Genomic DNA, 21854 nt, shown 5'->3' with positions numbered 1-21854 from the left:
GTATTGGTGGGAGGTGAGATTATAGTAAATAGTAACCAGGAGCAGGGAGATAGTTTATGAGACTGTTTCAGTAATCCACCTGAAGGTAATAACAATCTGAGCTAAGGCACATCAGGGGGCCAGGCTTGCCATGACCCGTTTCTTATAAGCCTTGAGCCAGCTGCCCATATCTATGGGCTGGTCATCTTTATATGGTTGCAGTGTAACTAGTCACTATTTATTATGGGCATTTTCCCTATGTCCTTAGGCATAGTTATAATAGCTGCTTAAAAATTCTTGTTTGTTAATTCTGAAAATGTTGGTCATCTTGGGGTCACTTTTTATTGATTGCCTTTCTTCTTCAGTATGGGTAATATATTCCTGTTTCCTATATATCCATTCATTTTGACTTGTCTCCTGAACATTGTAGAGGATGCAAATCTGTAATTCATTTTTTTCCCTATGAAAAGTATTGATTTTTGTTTTTGTTTTAGCAGACAGTTAATATAACTCAAACTCCATACTCAGTCTCTCTTATGGTAGGCACCAACTGAAATACCTATTCAGTTCTTTGAAATTTACATGGACTGTTTGAAGATGGCCCCACACACTTATAATTCAGAGGTTTGTCAGACTTTGAGGCATTTTATATGCAGAATTTAGGGCTCTACCTATCAAGCTTGGTCCATTCTAGGATTTTACCCCTACTCTTTCCAGCTTCTGTGGAAACCCTGAGCTCTGTCCTCTGATTTTCAAGTTAGTAAGATTCAATTTCAGCCAGCCACCAGAGCACTGACTGGGGCCTACTCTGTGGCTAAAAGTCTTAAAAATGGGAAGCTCATCTAGATCTGATCCCATCTTTGAAGTGTTGATTTTCTTCCAGTTTCTGCCTACTTGTCAATATTTGCAGGCAGTTATTTTTTTTTTTAATATTTTGTCCAGGGTATATACTTGCTATATTTGAAGGAAGATGAACTTGATGAAAGCTACTTGGTCTTTTATTGGAAGCCAAAACCTGTCAAGTCACTACTATTATTTAACCTGTGGCATATATGGCAGGAGCACTCTAGTGCAGTAAGAATTTGTATGTAGGCTTTGGATGTTTGATCCAGAAGATATGACTTGATAAAGGAAGTCTTTACAATTAAGTAAGCTAAAGGTGATGACATTTTAGGATGACACGTTTGGAGGTATGAGGGGCTTGGTAATCTCCCACTTGGTCTGCTGTGAACTTAAATAATGTCACCCTACACAGGTGGAATCCTACTGTCACCAACCTGAGTGCCTCTCCCATAAGGAGTTTCATTCATCAAACACCTCCTATCCTAGTATCTCTGGATCACCTCTGCTTTTTTTTTTTTTAAAAAAAAAGCAATATTTGAACTTAATGTAGTAAACTATACTTTCTTTGCAGTTTATAGACCAGAACAACAGGCCAAGACCACTACCCAGTCCTCTGCCAGACCTACTGTGTGGGATGCACAGGGTAGATAAATTGACAAGTGTTTTACTGGGTTGGATGGTCAGGGATTAGTGACAAAGTATAGGCAGGGAAATAAAAGAGAGGAGTTAAGGACTAGCTTCAAATTTCTGCTTTTAGCATCTAGATGGGTGGTAAATAGAGGAGAGAAAAGAAAGCAAGTTTAAGGGAGAAGGTGAATTCAGCTTTGGCCATGTTTGAAGTATCTGTGAGACAGTTAAGCAGAATATATATGAATCTGGAAGGCTGAAGAGACGTCTGAGAGGGTGATATATATTGAAGAATGACTGGCAGATAAGCATATATGAAGCTACCTGTGTAAGTGATATAACTGGATAACATATACAGAATGGGAACTGATAACAAAGCCCAGTGGTAAAGCAGGGGATACTGTAAGAAATTAGTCACTTTGAGAGACTGAGAAGCAGTCAGAAAAGGAAAGTCAAAACAGGAAATGTGGTATACAGAAGCCAGGGGAGATGAGTTTCAAGAAGGAGTTAGTGGCCAATAGAGTTCAATTCAGAGAAAAGCAAGGAAAGCAAGCACTAAAAAGCATCCATTGGATTTAGCATCTAAAAGATCTTCACCTCAGAGTTCACATTTGCAGTGGAGTGGCAGGGAGTGTGACCACATTGTAGTGGTTTGAGGAGTACATGGGGGTGGTAGATAACAGCATGTGGCTCTTATTAATCATCCTTTCCAGAAACCATTCCCCTGTGTAGTCCCCTACTCTTAAATCTGGTGTGCTCTGTGAAAATGTAAGGAAGTGATGCTGCTTAAATTCCAAGGGTAGGTTGTAAGAAGCCTTGAAACTTTTGCCTTGGCCTTTTGGAGCTCTGAACAACCACATAAGAAATCTGAGCACCTTGCTAAGGAGACCAAGTAAAGAAGCCCTGAGACGACATGGAGTGAGACAGCAACACAGCTAAGCCCAATTTCCAGATATCTCCACCAGGTGGCAGGCATAGGAATGAAGGAAGCCATCTGGGGCCCTCCAGACCAACCTGCCAATCAGCTGGATACCACTGACCCCATTAGATACCTCATAGGGTAGACTTGCCCACATTCCTCACACAGTCATGAATATAATTAAATAATTATTATTTAAGCCCTAAGTTTTGGGGCGATTTTTTTACACATGATGTAAAACCCGAAGATTGGGTGTTGAAGTAGTGAGACTGTTAGTGCATGTTATACCTTCAATAAGCTTGGAAAGAGAATGATCTAATGGCAGCTGGAAGGTCACAAGACTGAGGGAAGATTTTGATAAAAATGTTAGAGACTTGGGAATGTGCACAGGCTGATGGGGAAGAGCTATGAGAAAGAGAAAATTGAAAATGTAGAAGAGGGAGGAGGCAGCTGATGCATGAAGTTCTCATCCTATCTGATTTTATTTCCTACTTTTCCAGCACAATAGTTTTTAGACTTATTTAAAATGCAATTTTATTTTGAAATAGTTTTAGATTTACAGAAAGTTTGCAAAAAAGACAGTTACCATGTGTGACCCACACTCTGGTAGAGGGTCTGATCTTAGAAACCAGGATAGTAGGATACTTTAGCTTCTAAATTAGAAAGTATCTTCCCTCCTCTGGATATTTAAAAATGCCAAGCTTTCAAACATATATAATTATATAAATGTTACATGTGTATGTATGTGTGTATGTGTTTATATATGTTTTACATGTATGTATAGGATATATATATATATATATATATATATATATATATATATATATATATAAAATATATGAAAATTTGTTGGAAAATGTTGGATTTACCAAGGATTTACTGACTTAACCCAGGCCAGAAAGTGACTGAATCTACACTCTTGAACTAAAATCTAAGTTATCTTTACTAAGGTCACATTAAGAACCATACTTCCACAGAGTGAGCTGGTCTGGGCTCAGTGGGCTCTCAAAATATTATAGGATTTAAATTCCATTGCCTCTTAGATAATTACCTAGAAATTCTTTCCAAGAAAAAGAGCTGTTGACCTCATACCTCTGCCTGTTGTTGTCCCACTTTCAGCAGGGACTATGTATTGGATTCATACCCCCAAGGAGGACTTGTGGTAGTTTGAGCTGGTGGTGGTTGACCCTCTGTACCATAAAGTCACTTTGGCTTCACCTTTCACAGTAGCAGACTTCCCTAAGGAAAAGCCCGATCAAGGCAAAGTGGAATAGTAATCCAATGGAAAAATAAACCACTTTTAAAAAACTTTCTCATTTTGGAAAAAATGCAAACATATACAAAATTAGACTAGAATAATGAACCCCCATATTCTAGCACCAATAATTAATGATTTCTGTTCATCCATAAAATGTCATACACACGCGTGCGCGCGCGCACACACGCGCGCGCACGTGTGGGTATGTGCAGTTGTAAGTTGTTTAAAGTAGTTGGTCCTTTTTATTCACAGATTTCATATTTGCAAGTTTACCTACTTGCTTAAACTTATCTTTAACCCCACAATCAGTACCTGAAGTACTTTCATGGTCATTCGTGGACCTGCACAGATTGGCCAAGCACTCAATGTTCTCAGTTGAGTTTGGATAAAATGACACACTGTCTTCTTGTTTTAGCTCTTATGCCATATCTTTTTCATAGTCTATCTAATGCCACATTTTATGCCTTTTGTTGATGATTTCACTGTTTAAAATGGCCCCTAATCATTACACTGATATGTTGTCTAGTGTTCCTAATTGCCAGAAGTGATGTGCCTTATGGAGAAAATATATGTATTAGATAAGCTTCATTTAGGCATGAGTTATAATACTTTTGGTTGTGAGTTCAATGTTAATGAATCAACAATATGGTACATCCAGAAAAAGGAAGAAGAAATTTGCCCGTTAATATGTGAGGCTTGGGGCCGGAGTTGTGGCTCACTGGTAGAGCACTTGGCTAGCATGTGTAAGGCAATGGATTCAATCCCCGGCATCACGTAAAAAATAAAGTAAATTAAAAATAAAATAAAGTAAAGATATTGTGTTCATTTACAACTAAAATAAAATATGTGAGCCTTCTCTGGGAAGAGATAAGATACCATCTTTAGTGTGAGATGAAGCTGTGAAATAGATGGAAAAGCACCTAAATTAATGGGTTTATGAGATGACTGATTTTAAAAAGCAGAGTGGAGAGCACTGTTGTGTGGCTGAAAACTAAAGTCATTTATGGTCATGCTACCTGAGAGCAGGAAAAATTTAAACCCTTCTCGCCTCATGTTTTGTTGTAAAGAAATATCATATATAATTAATTCTTTTTTAATTTTCTTTCTTTCTTTATTTTTGCATTACAATTCTTAATACACCATTATATCATAATTTATCATATCTCTGATTATATATAAGGTATGTTGACACCAAATTCAATTCTTTAAAAATATAGATAATAAATAAGATATCTTTAAACAGAAACATATAAAACTAATTCATGTATTGATCATTTGAAAGGAATGAGACCAGAGGTTCACGGGAACTGAACCTTGGAGTTCTACTGTGAATAGTTCACTATTTGCTAATTAATTGTATAAGTTGACTTTATATAGCCTCACTACCACAAATAATAAGAATCATTTGTGTACACCCTGACATAGGTTGTATGTGTGTTTGGGAAGAGTTTAATCCAAACTGCAGATATGCTAACGTTTTATTTGTAAATATTTTAATGTCTCTCTAACCACAGTGGTTCTCCAAAGTGTGGTCTGAGTAACCCTGGAGACACCTGGGACCTTTTCAGGGTGTTTAGGAATTCGTCCTTTTTCTAACTGTATCTCCATGAATTCGGATTTTTTTCGTAAAATTCAACCAAAACAACATATTAGAACCTTAAATGCAGAAGCAAATATGAGAATCTAGCTGTCTTGTATTAATGCAGATATTAAAGTTATTTGCAAAAAATGTAAAGTGGTTCTTTTAATAAAATTTTATTTACACAAATTTGTAGTGGGTTCATTGTTATTTTTTCTATTTTTCTATTTTTTTCTTTTTGGTTCTGGGATCAAATGCAAGACCACACAAGTGCTCTACCACTGAGCAACACCCCAGTCACTATTGTTATTTTAAAGGGTTAGTAAACATTTTTACAATTTCAGTTTTTATTTCTAAAACATTATATTTCTATCTCCTACATGAACAAAAGCTATTTAGGATGTAAAATATTAATATTTTTATCATATGCATGTAACTTTATTTTAAAAATATAAATATAAAAATATAAATTAAAAAATATTTTGTTTATTTAGTTGTAGTTGGACACAATACCTTTATTTTTATTTTTACGTGGTGCTGAGGATTGAACCCAGGGCCTCGCTCACACTAGGTGAGTGCTCTACTGCTGAGCCACAGCTCCAGCCCAGGTCAGTATTTTAAAAAGAAACATTAGTGCACTTTCCTTCAGCATACCTATTTGCAAAACCTATCAAAAGGTGGAGGACTTTTTAAACTGCCTCACATATGCATGAATAGCAATTAACACAGTAAGAACAATTCTGGTTATGAAATGTACCAAGGTAAATTTCTGCGACTCTGGAATTTGAAATAGTTTTCTTTAAAAAATATTTTAAGGGGCTGGGGTTGTGGCTCAGGGGTAGAGTGCTTGCCTAGCATGCATGAGGCACTGGGTTTGATCCTCAGTACCACATAAAAATAAATTAAAAAATAAAGGTATTGTGTACATTTACAACTTTAAAAAATATTTTTAAAATATTTTAAAATAATTATAGACTCACAGAAATTGCAAAAGTAGTATATAGAGACCCATGTACCTATCACCAAGCTCTCCCTCTTAGTGATATGTCATATAGCTAGCATAATCTCAAATTCAGGAAATTTGTAATGGTACAATAATATTAACTAGAATGTGGGCTTTATTCAGTTTTCATCATTTTTACATGTGTTCATGTACAAGTGGTTCTCTGTGGTTTTATCCCATGTATACACTTAGTGAGTTGGGTGATCATCAGCACTGCCAAGGTGTAAAACTCTTCAGTTGCCTCCTTTGTATTTTCCATTTATATTCATATCCATACTGCTTTACTTTTACACCTTGTCAGTGATTGATCTGTTCTCAATCTCTAAATTTTTGTAATTTTGAGAATGTTATGCAAATGAAATCCTGTACTTTGGGGATTGACTTTTTTTTTCACTAAGTATAATGTTCTTGAGGTCCATATGGGTTGTGATTGAAAGACTTATGGATTACCTGGTTTTGCTATTGTAAAGTTACCATGAACATTTACATACAGGTTTTTGTGTGAACATAAATTATCATTTCTCTTGGATAAATGCCCAGTGACTTGTGGAGTTCTATGATAAGTACATGTTTAGTTATGCACATATCAGAATGAGCCTTGCCATTGTATATTCCTAAAAGCAATGTATGAAAAATTTCCATTGCTAGGCTGGGTGTGGTGGTACACACTTGTATTACCAGTGACTTAGGAGGCTGAGGCAAGGAGATGGCAAGTTCGAGACCAGACTTGGAAACTTGGTGAGATCCTCAACAATTTAGTGAGACCCTGTCTCAAAAATAATAAAAAAAAAAAAAAAAAAAAAAGGCTGGGTACAGTGGCACATGCCCATAATCCTAGCAGCTCAGGAAGCTGAGGTAGGAGGATCACAAGTTCAAAGCCAGCCTCAGCAACTTAGCGAGGCCCTAAGCAATTCAGAACCTGTCGCTAAATAAAAATATAATACAAGACTTGGGGTGTGGCTCAGTGGTTAAGCTCCCTTAAGTTCAATCCCTGGTACCAAAAAAAAAAAAAGAAAGAAAGAAAGAAAATTTAAAAATGACTGGGGATATAGCTCAGAAGTAAAGCACCCCTGGGTTCAATCCCCAAGTACCAATTAAAAAATTCAGTTGCTAACATTTATTATTACCATTATTTATATTATCCATTCTCATTGGTGTGGTTTTACTTTGCATTTCCCTAATGGCTAATGATGATGTACATATTTTCATGTTCTTCTTTGTCATCTGTATATTCTCTTTTCTATCCATACCTTTTGCTTATTTTCCAAATGGATCTTTATTTTTAACTATAGGATTTTGAGAGTTCTTTATATATTCGGTATACCAATCCTTTGTTGTATATATAGTTTGCAAATATGTTCTTCCAATCTGTAGTTTGTATTTTCAACCTCTTAATAGGATCTTTTCAGCATAATAACTTTTAATTTTGTTAGTGTAATATGTAATTTTTCATGTTTTTATTGTTTCATGATTTTTATATTTAAGTCCACAGTCCACTTTGAGTTTATTTTTTTTCAAACTATTAAAGAGATTTGTTTTTGAAATTTCTTTTAGTTGTTGATTGACCTTTTTTTATTTTTTTCTTTAACAACAGAAATTTACTCTCTTGCATTTCTGTTTTTTTTTTGGTTATAGATGGACACAATGCCTTTATTTATTTATATGTGGTGCTGAGGACTGAAGCCAGCACCTCACATGTGCAAGGTAAGTTCTCTACCACTGAGCCACAACCCCAGCCCTGCTTATTTATTTATTTATTTATTTGTAGTGCTGAGAATCGAACCCAGTGCCTCACATATGCTAGGCAAGTGCTCTACCAATGAGCTACAACCCCAGCCTCTTGATTTTATTTTCGTAGATGGTGTGAGGTTCAATTTTTTTCCTATGGATGAACATTTATTCCAACACCATTTTTTAAAAAATTCTATCCTTCTTCCATTGAAGTTTGTTACACCATTTGTAAAGTCAGTTGAGTGTACTTGTGCTGGTCTGTTACTCATTTCCCTTGATCTGTATCTGTCACTCCCCAAGGATCCTACTGTCTCAATTTACTGTATCCATCCAATATTTTAACTTGCAATAAAGATATTCCCCCAGTTTATTCTTCTCTTTAAAAGTTGTTTTAACTATTCTAGTTGCTTTACCTTTTCCTATAGGTTTTGTAAGCTTGCCTATATTAATGATAAATCTTGGTAATATTTGGATAATAATTATGTTAAATGTACAGATCACCTTGGGGGAAATTTACATCTTTACTATATTGAGTGTTCTATTCAATGAACACTGTATATTTTTCTTTTTCTTTTTTTGTACCAGGGATTGAACTCTGGGGCACACCCCCCCCCTTTTTTGAGAGGGTCTCGCTAATTTGCTGGAGCTGGCTTTGAACTCATGATTCTTCTGCCTCAGCCTTCTGAGCTGCTGGGATTACAGGAGTGGGCCACCATGCCCAGCTATTTTTCCATTTTTAAAGAAATGTTTTTTCTTTCATCAACATTTTATAGAAAGGGATGTACTTATGACATGAGAGGACTGGTGAAGTCTCAGTGCTTCATCCCAGCAAGGAGCAGGCATGCTGCTTGCTGTGTGAATTCGGTAGCCTCAGTTTCCTCATTTGTGGTCACAGCTCCTTCATAATATCATTGTGAAGATTTAAAGAGACAGTGGAGGTCTGAGTCCTGCCTCTGTCTTCTTTACTTTCCTCCCTTTCACCCTTTGCTTTTTGGGCCTTTCGAGCCCTCGTCTGTGACCCCCATAGGCACTAATAGTGGGAATGTCTTCCAAGGGGTGTCATGAGGAATGAAGGTGAGAATTGACTGCCTGATAATATAGGGACATCTAGGCAGTGATTATTAGTAGTATTCTGCCTTTCTCTGAGAGAAACTTGATGGAAACCAAGAAGATAGCTCCAAGAGCCGGTAGCAAGATCTTGCTGTAGGTTTGGGACAATGGAGAAAGTTCATCATAGCACAACAGACAATAGGAAAGAAAATCTCCAAACCTTGTGACAGCTATGACCCAACTTTCACATAAAAAGAATTAAACTGTCTGTGTATAAAAGCAGATTTAGAGGCATACACACCAAACTGGACTGCCAGGAGTTGAGGGACTTTTACATTTACTTTTTCCCCGTTTGTGCTTGAAAGCTATTTCTTTTTAACTGAGTTTGTGTTGTACTAAACAATATCAAAATAAATTATTTTTCTTTTTTTTAGAGAGAGGAGAGAGAGAGATGGAGAGAGAGAGAGAGAGAGAGAGAGAGAGAGAGAGAGAATTTTTTAAATATTTATTTCTTTTAGTTATTGGCGGACACAACATCTTTCTTTGTATGTGGTGCTGAGGATCGAACCCGGGCCGCACGCATGCCAGGCGAGCGTGCTACCGCTTGAGCCACATTCCCAGCCCCATAAATTATTTTTCAAAGGCCAATCAGTTGAAAAAATTAACTAGTTAGCAAACTGTGCACACACAAATATAGTGGGATAATTTCCCTTAAATTTCTCTTCCATTCAGCTGCCTGCCTGGCCTTTGTGCTTCTTCATCTCCTTGGCTCTCCAGCTTCCTATCCACCAAAGTTTCTGAGTTATCCTTGTGCAGGAGATTTGAGTTACCCTTTCCCTTAGACCTGGGTCATCTCACCTTGGTTCATGGAGCCTTAATCCCCTCCCCAAATAAGCAAGCATTCCACAGCTGTCTTTGTGACTGAAGACAGTTCCTTCTGTGAAAGGAATTACTTGGTTAGCTCATAAAGGGATTCCCCACCCCCAATGATGTTGGGGAGAGTAGTCTAAAGCTAGTGACTTTAATGAATTCTGTGTGAAGAGGCTGGGAGGGAGGGTTTAGGTAATCCATTACATGGATGTTCAAAGTATTTGGAGAGAAGTGTTTGGTACAGTTATGATGACATTCCACAGCATGGCACTTGTAATGCACTAGGTACCCTTTTAAAGACTTTGCATATGTTCCTTCATTTAATCCTCACCTCAAACCTATGAGGTGCTTCCTGTTATTATTTCCTTTTTACTGATGAGGAAGTTGAAACACAGAGGTTAACTACCTTGCCCAAGTTCACACAACTAGTAGAGGCAGGATCCGGAGGCTGAGGAATGCTTAAGTCATGTTCCTCCTCTCTTTGTTCAATCATCCAGTCCTTCCACAGACAACCTGACTGGCAACCATTATACCAAGTGCAATATTCATATTGGAGTCAACATATTAATTTGAAGTTTTGAGCCAGTGCCAGGCTCCCAAAACCTGTCCTGGGGAATATAGCTTAATTGGTACAGTATAGCAAAATGTCCTGCTTGTTGAAACTAAATTTGTAGTTATCTTCTTTTTCATCAGTAAGTCATTGAGGGTTGTATCCCAGCAAAATAGGATATAAGGTCTCCAAACAAAAAGGGGATTACGGAGTTTCATTATAAAGAAAGTTGGATTAGTCTTTTAGTAGTTGGGTACCTGAAGATGTGGTATTCAGCCAGAGTAAACACACAGTGGTTTGGACTCTGGATGTGCAGGTTTGCAGAAGATGAAATTCTGTTGTTGGTCTTCAGCTGGAGAAGTATTTGCATCTGCTGAGAGGAAAAAGCATTGCTCTGATCTCTGATTGCTCCTGTTCTCAACCTGTACCAGGTTGAGAGAGCTCATTTCTGGTTTGGGGGCAAGCTTTTCCCAGTTCATTTGTTTTACTGCAGTTAGAACCTCCCATATTTTTACACTTCACAAATTATACCTGAAAATTTTTAAGTCACCATGGTAACTGTCTCTCCAGCATCATTCCCTGGACACTGAAGAATGAGGGAATTGACATATATCAACAGGGAGGGGGTGGGAGTTGTTTTATTATTGCTGCTCTCTCAAGCCAGTAGGAAAGTGCTCTAATACCTGTGATCAGGAGGATTAGTGATACCTCAAGTTTGGGATGTAAGAGGGTGGATCCTGCTATGCCATTTATTTCTAGTCTGTGCAAGAAGTTATTGTGGCTGGTACCAGTATGGTGGAAAAGGGCGATGGAAAATGGAGAATTGATGCAAGAAATAATGTGCCGGTAGAACAAAGGGACTTTCTGACATGGGAGATTCAGGAGAGTTTAGAAATAGTACCCAACTTAAGATTCAATTGAGGGCTGGGCTGTGGCTCAGTGGTAAAGTGCTCACCTACCATGCATGAGGCACTGGGTTCGATCCTCAGCACCACATGAAAATAAAATGAAGATCTTGTATCCACCTATAATTAAAAAATAAATATTTTTTTAAATGTTTCAATTGAGGATGGGGGTATAGCTCAGCAGTAGAGCATATAGTTAGTATTCTGAGTTTGATCCCCAGCATCAAGATTTGATTGAACAACTGGTGAATGATGAATCCATTCCACAAAAGAGAGGAAATTGAAGGAGGAGCAGGTTTTCCAGAATCCTTTTTTTTTTTTTTTTTTTTTTACTCTTTTGGGTTTGAGTTGCCTACTATTTTAATTCCAATTGAAGATGTAAAGTAAACAAAGGGTTGTACGAGTTTGGATTTCATAGACGAGGTCAGGGTTGGACATGTAAATTTGAGAAATGGTATTAATTACCCTGAGAATTGATAATAAAACATGAAGAACTGAATGACAATGAAAATTCCATCTTTTTGTGTGTGTGTATGTGGTGCTGGGGATTGAATTCATGGCCTTGTGCATCGGAGGAAAGCACTCTTCCAACTGAGCTATATCCCCAGCCCAAAAATTCTATCTTTGAGCCAGGCTTGTTGAATATAGTCAACCCAAGCAGTACTCAAAGGCAAATTTAAAGCCAAAGTACATATACTTCATATTATATGAAAAAAGACTGAAATACAATGAATGTGTAATGTAATTGATTAGGTAGGTAGAAGGGATGATATAATGAAGAGTAGAAATGAATGATAAAGAAATCAAAGAAGCAATAGAAAAATTAGTTAAACCAAAAGTAAATTCACACAGAAAACTAATAACCCTCTGAACAAACTGGCCTAGAATAGAGACAAATGTACAAATTAAAATTATTTGAGCCAGGTGCACTCCTGTAATCCCAGTAGCTTGGGAGGCTGAGGCAGGAGGATCACAAGTTCAAAGCTGGCTTCAGCAACTTAGTGAGATCCTCTCTCAAAATAAAAAAAGTCGGGGGGGATGGGATGTAGCTCAGTGGTTAAGTGCCCACGTTAAATCCCCAGTACTAAAAAAAATAAAAACTAAAAAAAAATTGGAATGAGTGCTCAATGCCACTTAAAAGTGCCAATTAAAAAACGTGGAATAAAATGAAGAGCTATAGAGCCAGGTGTGGTGGTGCATGCCTGTAATCCTAGTGGCTTGGGAGATTCAGACAGGAGGATCGCAAGTTCAAAGCCAGCCTCAGCAATGGTGAGGCGCTTAGCAACTCAGTGAGACCCTATTTCTAAATAAAATACAAAATAGGGCTGGGGATGTGGTTCAGTGGTTGAGTACCCCTGAGTTCAATCCCTAGTACAAAAAAAAAAAAAAAAAAGGAAGCGCTATAACTATGGATACACTATAGATAAGTTCTATGATTTGATATGATGTTTCATAATGACTTTAAATATTCCATTGAAGTGCAGAGGTTTATAGATGAAACAAGTTATTCAAAATGTGAATAATTACTGAAGCTGATTGATGGGTACATGGGGGAATCATTATACTGTTTTCTATGTGTTTAAAAAATTTTTCTATGTGTTTAAAATTTTCCATTAAAATCATTTTGAAAAGCCCTTCTAAATCATTTGAAAACTTAAGTAATGTCAGGAATTTCTTAGAGCTGAATCAACCTTTAAATATTAAGATCTTCAGTAGTTCAGAATCAAAATATTATAGGCAATGTAAGAAATGAGGAAGGCCCTTGAACATGAGCCAGTGCTAGCAAAGTAGGTCCTGCTGAATAAGAGCCATCTCCCCTTCCACTCAGGTTTGTATGGAATATAGTCCTTGATCCAGCAACTCCACTTCTAGGAATGTACCCTCAGGAAATAATTGGTCATATGTGCACACCTATATATGAATAAGGATGTCCTAAGTGGATTCATAATAGTAAATCAATTGAAACAAGGCAATGATGAACACTAAGGGGGCTTAAGAAGTCATGGTGCTGTGGTTTAAATGTATCCCCCCAAATTTTGTGTGTTGTAAATTTAACCTTCAAATTCCTATGTCAATGGTATTTGGAGGTGGAGTCTTTGGGAGCTGTGATATTATGATATATAATTTTTTCATTTTCATCCACAATTCCTGGTTCATAAACTCCCTCCTCAAAGCAGACCAAGAAAACTAGAATTTCTCTTTCTGAAGGTGTGTTATAAGTACTCTAATTTTCCTCTACCTTTCTGTCTTTGAAATGGCCATAAAGAAATTATTTGAACTACCCTTGTCCAATAGTAGATCATAAAAACTTCTTCATTGTGGAGGAGTCCTCCATACTCTAGAGGAAGGAATGCTGCCCAGGAATGGCCAACAACAATTCTGAAGCAGACAAGTCTTGTTACATTTCCCCCACTCAACCTGCTAGCATCAGATTTGTTCAAACACATTCCTACACAGTTATCAATGCTTTGGTCATTCCTATGCAATGAAGTATCTATAAAAACCCTAAAGAATAGAGCTTAGAAAGATTCCACATAGCTGAACACATGGAGTTTTCTGGTATGGAGGCTGGTATGCTTGGAAAGGATATGGAAATACTATACCCCTTCTCTCCCATGCTTCTTCCCAGTTGTATGCTTTGTAATATTAATATATATATATATATATATATATATATATATATATATATATATATATATTTTTTTTTTTTTTAACAAAAAAACTGGTAAACATGTTTGCCTGAGTTCTGTGAGCTGCTCAAGCAAAATAATTAAACTAGAGGATGGAGTCATGGGAACTACACTTAATGCTCAATTGTTCAGAAGCACAGATTAAAACAACCTGAGACTTGTGACTAGAATCTAAAGTGTGTGGGCAGTCCTGTGGGATCTTACACTATCTCCAGGTAGATAGTGTCAGAACTGAATTAAATTAAAGGACACACAGCTGGTATTCATTGCTGAATTGCTTGCTTGCTGTTGGGGAGAAGCCCCCACTCATTTTGAGGTCACCAAAATCTTCTGTATTGATTGCTGTTGAGTGAGAACAGAGGAAAAATGCAATTTGTTTTTTCCAACACAGGAGGCAATTAGTATTCAAAGAGGTCATGTTGGTGGGACTGCCACGATGGCATTAGTAAGTTTATAAGAAGAAGAGAAACCGAAGCTAGCACACTTACTTTGTCTTATGTGATGTCCTCGGACACGTTTTGATGCAGCATGAAGGCCCTAACTAGATACCAATCAGATGCTGGTATCATGCACTTGGATTTCCCAGCTTCCAGAACCATGAGCCAAATAAACTTGTATTTTTATAATAAATTATCTGGTCTCAGTTATTTTGTTAATAGCAACAGAAAACAGACTGACACATGGTACTAAGCAAATAATTGGATATAGTACATTTATGAAAAATTTGTATACCTCAGACATCAGTTTCCTCATTTTTCAGTGGAGAAAGCCAAAGGAGAAAAAAAAAAAAAGAAATTGTACTCTTTAGTTAGTTTTATGAAGCTAGCAAATACTTGATACCCAAATCAGACAAGGACATTATAAGAAAGGAAATGTTCAGGATGATTTTCTTATAAAAATTCTAAACAATATTAGCAGGTTGAATCCAGCAATCTATAATAATTGTAAAAATCAGGTCAAACTGGGTTTATCCGCAATGCCTGATTGGTTTATTATTAGAAAACCAAGCAATATAATTTAACATATTAACAGATAAAAGGAAAAATATGATTCTCTTAATAGATAACAGTAAATTTACAATAAGAATGGAAGGGCCATGCACTTTTGTGCGTGCTTGTAATCCCAGCGTCTCAGGAGGCTGAAGCAAGAGGGTGGTGAGTTCAAAGCCGGCCTCAGCAAAAGCAAGATGCTAAGCAACTCAGTGAGACCCTGCCTCTAAATAAAATTCAAACTAGGGCTGGGAATGTGGCTCAGTGGCCGAGTGTTCCTGAGTTCAAACCTTGGTACTCCCCACCGCCCCCCAAAAAAAGAATGGAAGGAAACATCTTCAGTCTGACAAATGGTATCTACCAGGAACTTGCAGCAAATGTCATTCTTAATGTGAATTGTTGAAAGTAGTTCCCTTGAGCTCAGGAAGAAGATAAAGCTATCCCCTCTTACCACTTCCACTTCTTGGTCTTAGCCAGTATAATAAGGCAAAAGAAGAAGAAGAATTTTAAATGGTTCATAAAAGAAGAAATAAAACTTATCATTTGCAGATGATTTGCTTTTGTCATGAGAAAATCCTAAGAAATTTAAAAATAATTTAGAATTATTAGGAGAGCTTAGAAAAATCCATGACATCAATATTGAAAGATCAATCATATTTCTGTATATAATCAAAAGCACTTAAAAATAAAATTAAAAAAAAAACATTTACAGTGGTATAAAAAATCAAGTACTTTTAACTAAATAAAAGATATGTAAAACCTTAAGGAAAAGTTATAAAGCTTTGTTGACAATGCCAAGTGTTTGTGATGATGTGGACCAACAGAAACTGAAACACTGATGTGTAGAGGTGGAAATTGGTACAACTTTGCTGTATAGCTTGGTAGTATCTTCTGAAGTTAAATCCATATACTATATAACCCAGTAAATCCTAGATATAAACTTTATATATGTACATGTGTACCAAGAGACATAAAAACATGTTCCTAGGAACATTTTTCATAATTGTCCCAAACTAGAAACAACCAAAATGTTCATCAACAGTACAATGGATAAATTCATTGAATGTAATGCAACACTGAAAATAGTAAACCAATACTATATACAAAAACTGAATTTCAAAAACATGATTAGAAGTCCATTTTGATAATATTAATTCTGCATATCCAAGAAATGGCAGAATTTTCTTTTTAAATATGGAATGCTTCATGAATTTGTGTGTCATACTTGCACAGGGGCAAAATGGTAGAATTAATATTGTCAAGATAGCCATGCTACCAAAAGTGCTATACAGATTTAATGCAAATCCTATTAAAATTCCAATGACATTCTTCATAGATACAGAAAAAACAGTTGTGAAAAAAAAACGTTGGAAAAATAAGAGGCCCAGAATAGCCAAAACAATCCTTAATGAGAAAAGCGAGGCAAGAAGCATCACAATGCCAAACCTTAAATCATACTACAGAGTTATAGTAACAAAAACAGCATGGTATTGGCACCAAAACAGGCATAAAGAACTGCTGGAATAGAATAGAAGACACAGAGACAAACCCACATCAATACAGTGATATCATACTAGACAAAGGTGCCAAAAACATACACTGGAGAAAAACAAATAGTGCTTGGGAAAATGGAAATCCATATATAGTAGAATGAAATTTAATTCTTATCTCTCAACCCTGCACAAAAGTCAACTCAAAGTAGATCAAAGACCTAGATGTCAGATGAGAACCCTGCACCTACTAGAAGTAAATGTAGGCCCAACACTCCAACATGTTGGCTTGGGAACTGACTTCCTCAAGAAGACTCTCAAAGCAAGAAGTAAAATTTAGAAAAAAAAATAATAAATGGGATGGTATTACATCAAAAGAAAAGATTCTTCACAGCAAAGGAAGAGAGAGCCTACAGAATGGGAGAAAATCTTTGCCAGCTGCATCCCAGATAGGGCGTTAATATCCAGGATATAAAAAAAAAAAAAAAACTGAAAAAGCTTAATTCCATAAAAGCAAATAACACAATCAATAAATGGGCAAAGGAACTAAACACTTCTCAAAAGAAGAAATAAGAATGTTTTTGTTGAATTGTATTGTATTCAACAAGTTGAATTGTATTCAACAAATATATGAAAAATCTTCAACATTAGAGAAATGCAAATTAAAACTGTTAGACCAGGACGCAAGAAAAGACCACTGACTCCAATTAAAATAAAATTAAAGCAAGCTTATTATTTCGACCGGCCGGGCTGCCTCTCCCTCCCAAAACGGCGGGAACAAGACAGCACCCCCACTTTCCTGCAGCCCAGCTTTATAGCCCAGAATGTTACACAAAGGGGGGGTTACAGATAACAGAACTCTGGCAAGCATCACACTAATGGTAGTTTACATTTTTTGCTGGCCCCAACATCAGAATTTATGAGGACCATTAGCCTCAGAGAGGGCGTTGTCTGGCCAGGGAAGGCCAATATTTATGAGGTGTCACTAAGTTTCAGAGAGAGCTGCTATCTGGTCAGAGAGCCAGGCATGGGTGTGTTCAAGGCACGGGCAGGCATTCCAAGCAGGTTCAGAATTTGCAGTAATTTATAGTAAAGCCAAAATTATCTTTTCATGGTTTTGTGGCGAGATGCCCAATTTTAAGAAAAGATCAGGTTGGGTCTATCAAAAACTACACGGAGATTCCATCTCACACCCATCAGAAGAACAATTATTTGGAAAAATAAGAGGCCCAGAATAGCCAAAGCAATCCTTAGCAAGAAAAGCAAGCAGGAGGCATTACAATACCAAACCTTGATTGTTTCTTTTGCTGTGAAGAATCTTTTCTTTTGACGTAATACCATCCCATTTATTTATTTATTTTTTTAATTTTACTTCTTGTTTTGGAAGCCTTCTTGAGTAAGTCAGTCCCCAATTATTAAGAATGCCAGTAACAATAAATGTTGGTGAGAATGTATGGAAAAAGATGTGTGGAAAAATTTGCTGGTGGGTCTGCAAATTGGTGTAACCACTCTGGAAAGCAGTATGGAGATTCCTCACAAAACTAGGAATGGAACCACCATTTGACCCTGTTATCCCACTCCTTGGTATATATCCAAAGGATTAAAATCAGCATACTACAGTGATGCAGCCATATTAATGTTTATAACAGCACAGTTCACAATAGGTAACCCATGGAACCAGCCTAGGAGCTCTTCAACAGATGAGTAGACAAAGAAAATGGTTTATATGCACAATGGAATATTAGCCATAAAGAATGATTTTATGACATTTGCCAGCAAATGGATGGATGTGGAGACTATCATGCTAAGTGAAATAAGCCAATCCCCCCCCCCCAAAACAAAGGTTAAATGGTCTCTCTGATATGTAAATGCTAACACACAATAAGGGGAGGTGGAGGGGAAGAAGAGAAGTTCAGTGGATTAGGCAAAGGAGAATGAAGGAAAGGGAGGGGGAATAGGAAAAGGAAAGACAGTAGAATGAATCATAAATTTCCTATGTACACATATGAATATGCCATAGTAAATCTCAACATTGTGCACATCCATAAGATTGGGATCCTAATTAGAATAAGCTATACTCCATGTTTGTATAAAAATGTCAAAATAGACACTTCTGTCATATATAACTAAAAAGAATTTTAAAAAAAGTTTAACTCCTTTTGAAGGGAAAAAAGTAACAAAATGTCCTTTAAAAAAAAAAAAAACATGAAGGTAAATAAACCAGATACAGAAACATATAATAATTGTCATCCTATTTATAGCAAGTTCAAAACAAATGATAGTGTTTGGGGATCCATATTTAAAGCTATAAAGAAAAGCAAGCAATTAACAGCCAGAGCTGTCAAAAGTATGGTTTCCTTTAGAGAAGAGGAAAGAGACTGTGATTGGACAGGAACCCACAGGGATTTCTGAAAGCACTCTATTTCTTGATCTTTGTGATGGTTTGCATGTAACTTTTAAGCCCTATATTTGCATTTTATGCACTTCACTCCCCTTTTAATGTTATTTATATTTTGCCCCCCCCCACCCGGCTGTTTTAGGACATGGAGATACTAGGATCAATCTCAGGGTTTATTGTGAGAATGAAATGAAGTATAAAACAATGTAGAGCTCTCAGAATATGCCTGGGACTTTATGAGACCTTAATAAATGTTATCTATCTAAGCACAAGTTTGATGTTGTTATTTTTTTTCTTATTTGTTGCTAACCCCACCCGCTTTTTCATATTTGTTGCCAACATTTCTCAGTTTGCTGTTTATATTTCATTTCTAGCAATGCTATCTTCCGAATTATCAGTCTTTCCCCTTGTACTCTTTTTTTTAGAGACTATTATTAAAGTCATTTCTTTTTTTAAAATACCTTTATTTTTAAGGTTATTTTTATGTGGTGCTGAGGATCACACCCAGTGCCTCATATGTGCTAGGCAAGCACTCTACCACTGAGCTACAACCCCAGCCCTCCCTTTGTACTCTTTTAAATCTTTTAAAAATATTTTTTAGTTGTCTATGGACCTTTTATTTATTTATATGTGGTGCTGAGAATGGAGCCCAGTGCCTCATGTATGCTAGGCAAGTGTTCTACCACTGAGCTGTGACCCTGGCCCCCCTTGTACTCTTTATCATTTCTTCTAATCACAGAAAGTGCTGTCTAATCCAGAGATTTAATAAAAATATATTTTGTTGAAGTTTTAAAAGGGTTGCTTTTGAGCATTTGATTCTTTCATTCCTTTTATAACAAGCAAAATTTTATCTTCAGAATTTATTATTTTAACTGCACATATTTATGGGGTATATCTTGATAACAGGATTATTTAGCATTCCCATCTCCTGGAACATTTTTTTTACAATTTCAATCAACACATAATGTACATATTTTTAAGGTACAGTGTGACATTTAATTACATGTATATAATGTACATTGACCAATTGGACTAATTAATGTTAATTTTGTGTTTGGAGTCTTTGAACTCCTCCCTTCTAGTTCTTCATTAACTATATATAATAGGATATTGTGAATTGTAGTCAAACAATATGTTGCAAAACACTAGAACTTATTACTTCATTGTAATATTAAAGAAGAACTAATATACAATGATATAAAGTCTACATTATTTCTCAATTTTATCTGGAGTTCATATTTAGTGTCATGGGAAAAATAAATTGACCTTTTTATTTTTCCAATTGGGTAATGAAGTTCTCCCCACCACTACATGAAAAATTCATCACTCTCCCACTGACTTCTGCTGTTGTCTCCTCTTGCATATGTTAAATTCACAACCATTTGCACTAAAAGCATAAACCTGAAACTTGGTACTCTGAGTGTAATAATGCAACTCAGAAGTGGGCCGAGTATGGTTGCCAGGTAACAAGATGGATAGCTGCAATAAGGTGAAAAAGAGAAAGTAGAAAAAGCCTCTATCAAGAAAGTTTTCCTTAAAAACTCCATCCTTGTTTGTGGCACTTGTTGCTATGACATTTCTTTCATTATGTCTGCAGATCTTTAGTTTCCTCATGCATCATATGCATGTAATAACACATGGTGCTATGCAATGAAAACTAACCCAAATAGCAAAACACAGGCTTTGGGGTCAGTCAGTCCTGTGTCTCATCCCTGGCTCCGTCACTAAATACCTACATGACCCTAAGTAATTTTCTTAAGTTTCTATCTGTTTCCTTATCTGAAATATGTGTCAATTAATAGCAATAAAATTAATAGTTAATTAGAAATTGCATCACCTTTTCATTTCTATTTCAAAATGCCTGAAGAAAACAAAAGGAAAGGTTTATTTTGGTTCACAGTTTCAGAGGTTTCAGTCCATGGCAACTTGGCCCCATTGCTTTTGGGTATGTGGTGAGACAGTATATTATGGTGGAGGAAAGTTTATTCACCCATCCTGGTCAGAAAGCAAAGAGAGAGAGAGAGAGGAAAGGGCTGGGATCCCAATATGCCCTTAATGGGCATGCTCTCAATGACCTAACTTCTACCACTAGGCCCCACATCCTAAAGATTCTACCACCTCCCCATAGTTCCACAGGCTAGAGACCAAACATTTAGCATATCAGACTTTGGGGGACACTTAAGATTTAAACCATACCATAAATGAAAAATAATACTAATTCCTGTCTTAATACATTTAAAGGGCTTAGCCTGGGGTACCTGGCACATAATAAACTTCCAGTAAATCACAGTTGTTATGATTTTAATTTTTGTTGCCCTTGTGTTAGGGTCAGGGAGATAAAGAAGATTCAACAAAGGAACTAGGCACCAAAGATCTGGGAGAGGGAAGCCATGAGAGTGGTGTCATGGAAACAAGGGAAAATAGTATCAAGAAGAAGGGAGATAATGCAAAACGAGGTCACTCAAAGGCTGGTTTCTCCTGACCGGATGAAAGAGCAATTTTTATCTTCACATTTTAATGACTAATGTGAATGAAGGGAGAAGGGAGGGGAAAAACTGATAATTTTAAATGAGGAGTATCAAACACAAAATTCTCTAAAAGTCTTCTTTCACTTAATCTCATTATTCAACCCAGGTCTTCCATATCCTCTTTAAAGAAGGTACATATTTCAGGGCTGGAGTTGTAGCTCAGTGGAAGAGCGCTTACCTAGCATGTGTGAGGCACTGGGTTCAATTCTCAGCACCACATATAATAAATAAAATGAAAGTCCATCAACAACTAAAAAATATTTTAAAAAAGAAGGTATGTATTTCTCACATTAAGGAAAAGTCAATGTCACACAAATTGAAAAAGGAAAGTATCAGTTTTGCATCATTTTTTAGTAAAATAAAAATTCAGAGTTTCAAGTTTACACAATAGAAGAAGATGGGGAGGGAATAAAAGGGGATAAATTCCAGAGCAGGTTTTCAAAGC

At 36.5% G+C, this 21854-nt stretch overlaps 1 long non-coding RNA gene across 1 annotated transcript in view; it reads left to right on the top strand.

Moving 5' to 3' along the window:
- LOC124076756 (uncharacterized) overlaps positions 1 to 8309 on the top strand; it is a 36869-nt gene extending 28560 nt beyond the window's left edge. The window contains exon 5 of the long non-coding RNA XR_006846456.2: positions 7844 to 8309. This is a non-coding gene — a long non-coding RNA (uncharacterized LOC124076756). The remainder of the gene's footprint in view (positions 1 to 7843) is intronic.
- The last annotated feature ends 13545 nt before the right edge of the window (positions 8310 to 21854 follow it).

This window comes from Marmota monax, unplaced genomic scaffold (genome assembly GCF_021218885.2).
Source record: "Marmota monax isolate L192 unplaced genomic scaffold, Marmota_monax_Labrador192_F-V1.1 WCK01_AAM20220418_F8-fsc00050, whole genome shotgun sequence".
NCBI lineage: Eukaryota > Metazoa > Chordata > Mammalia > Rodentia > Sciuridae > Marmota > Marmota monax.
The sequence above is the reverse complement of the archived record's forward strand: the minus strand, read 5'-3'. Positions and strand labels throughout refer to the sequence as shown.